Source organism: Macrobrachium nipponense, chromosome 17 (assembly GCF_015104395.2).
Source record: "Macrobrachium nipponense isolate FS-2020 chromosome 17, ASM1510439v2, whole genome shotgun sequence".
Taxonomy (NCBI): Eukaryota; Metazoa; Arthropoda; class Malacostraca; order Decapoda; family Palaemonidae; genus Macrobrachium; species Macrobrachium nipponense.
In genome coordinates, this window is record NC_087210.1 from 7744923 (window position 1) to 7747422 (window position 2500).

Below are 2500 nucleotides of genomic sequence, written 5' to 3' on the forward strand. Positions count from 1 at the left end.
TCTGTCCGTATTTGCTCTTGGTGTAGTGCTTTGTGTATTGTCATTTGTTTCCTGGTTTTCTGATCTATGCTGCGGAGTTCTGCCTTCGTCCATTCCACTATTCCTGCGCTGTATCTGATTACTGGCACTGCCCATGTGTTTATGGCTTTTATCATATTTCCGGCGTTGAGTTTTGACTTGAGTATCGCCTTGAGTCTCTGCATATATTCTTTCCTGATCGTGTCCTCATCTCTTGGTGTTTTATATCTCCTCCTTCCATTATTCCCAGGTATTTGTATCCTGTCTCATCTATGTGTTTGATGTTGCTCCCAATCTGGTAGCTTTATCCCTTCAGTTCTCGTTACTTTGCCTTTTTGTAAGTTGACTAAGGCGCATTTTTCTATTCCAAACTCCATCCTGATGTCCCCAGATACAATCCTTACAGTCTGGATTAGGGTATCTATTTCCTTGATGCTCTTACCATACAGCTTGATGTCGTCCATGAACATCAGATGGTTGATTTTGTTGCCTCTTTTCTTGAGTTGGTACCCGGCATCCATCTTCGTAGTACTTTTGTCATGGGAATCATGGCTACTACGAAGAGTAGTGGGGACAGTGAGTCGCCCTGGAAGATCCCTCTCCTGATATTAACCTCTGCTAGTCTTATTCCTGAGCTTGTAAGTATTGTATTCCGCAGTTGCGCATTGTATTTTTGAGGAAGCTGATGGTATTTTCCTCTGCCCCATATATTTTCAGGCATTCTATTAGCCATGTGTGTGGTATCATGTCGAAGGCTTTCTTATAGTCTATCCATGCCATGCTTAGGTTGGTTTTCCTTCTCCTACTGTTCTTCATTACCATTTTGTCTATCAGGAGCTGGTCTTTTGTGCCCCTACACTTCCTTCTGCAGCCTTTCTGTTGGTGGGGGATGGTGTTTGTCTCCTCTAGGTAGTTGTATAGCCTTTCACTGATGATACCTGTTAGTAACTTCCACATTATTGGTAGGCAGGTGATAGGCCTGTAGTTACTGGCTATATTTCCCTTACTCTTGTCTTTTTGTACTAAGGATGTTCTTCCTGTGGTCATCCATTTGGGTGCTTGGTGATTTGAGATACAATGCTGGAGTTGTTCTGCTATTCGTGGGTGTAGGGCCTTGAAGTTTTTGAGCCAGTATCCATGGACTTCATCGGGACCTGGGCTTTCCAGTTTGGCATTTTCTTTAGTTGGTGTCTGACTGTGTCTGTCGTGATGTCTGTGAATCTTTGTTTTATTCTCCCTGTTTCTTCTTCCTTGACTTCCTGGAGCCATGTTGCATGTTTGTTGTGTGATACCGGATTGCTCCATATGTTTTCCCAGAGTCTCTTACTTGGTTCGGCTTCAGGAATTTCTGGGTGGTTGTCTTCCCCTCTTAGTTGGCTGTATAGTCTTTTCTGGTTGGTTCCGAATAGTTTGTTCTGTTGGTATCCCTTATTCCTGTTCATGTACCGTTGGATCTTGTGTGCTTTGGCCTTAAGCCTCTGTTTTACATCTTCTATTGTGTTGTTTAGTCCCCTCTCTTGTACTTTGTATTTCTCGTTGAGTTCCTCTTGTTTTCTTGCTTCTTAGCCTTTTTTCTGCCATCTCTTTCAGTTTACTCAAGTCAGATCTCATCACCATGATTTGCTTTTCCAGGCGCCTTTTCCAAGGAGGTTGCTGTTTTGGTTTCTGTTGGGTTGGTTGTGACGGTGGTGTTGGTGTTCGAATCCCCATCAGTTCTGCTACTAATCTTGCTCCTGCATATGTCAAGTTATTTGTTTCTGTGATACTGGTGGTGTGTATTAGGCCCATTATTTCATTGACCTCACTTGTTTTCTCCCTTAATTTCTTGGTGTTGTAGGCTTTCATGGAGGGGATCTTTGTTCTCTCTGTATCTGGCTCCATCCATTGTCTAATCTTTTCTACCCATTCCGTCTCTCTGTTACTTCGTCGGTGTTTCTTCGTGTGTCGTTGTTTGATATTTCATCCTCTCTGTCGTCTTCTGTGGCATCGTCTCTCAGTTCGTCTTCGTGTAATTCGTTGTCGTGTGACATTTCCCTTTCCAGTTCTTCTCTTTCTGTTGGGGAGAGCCAGTTCTTTTTCTTTATGTTCCTTACTTGGTCTGCCAGCCTCTGCTCTGTTTGGGGGGTGTTATTCCTCTCATCCAGATGTTGATCAATCTTCTTCTATATCCTCTCTCCGTCGGGTTGCTTCTGATGTAGCATCTCCATATTTCCTTATTTTCTTCTCTTGTCCATTTCTTCCTTTTTGCCTCTGTAGCTCCAATCTCAGGCTGTTGATTACTGTCGTGGTTTTGATCAGTTGCTGGATGACGACCTCCAAGTACCTGACCGTCTTCCCCTACAATTGGGTTGAATACCTGGTTGCCGGACGAGGCTCCTCTGTTGCCAGAGGTTCCATTTACGTCGTTGTCGTTTATTCCTTCATTTCTTTCCATCATTGCTGAGTTTTGCTATTTAACCCATAGCTGGACCCTACCCCATCA

The 2500-nt window shown here is 43.6% G+C and overlaps 1 protein-coding gene across 1 annotated transcript in view; it reads left to right on the forward strand.

Annotated features, from left to right (window-relative positions):
- LOC135196138 (toll-like receptor 2) overlaps positions 1 to 2500 on the forward strand; it is a 74704-nt gene that overhangs the window by 27390 nt on the left and 44814 nt on the right. The gene's annotated exons all lie outside the window — the stretch shown is intronic.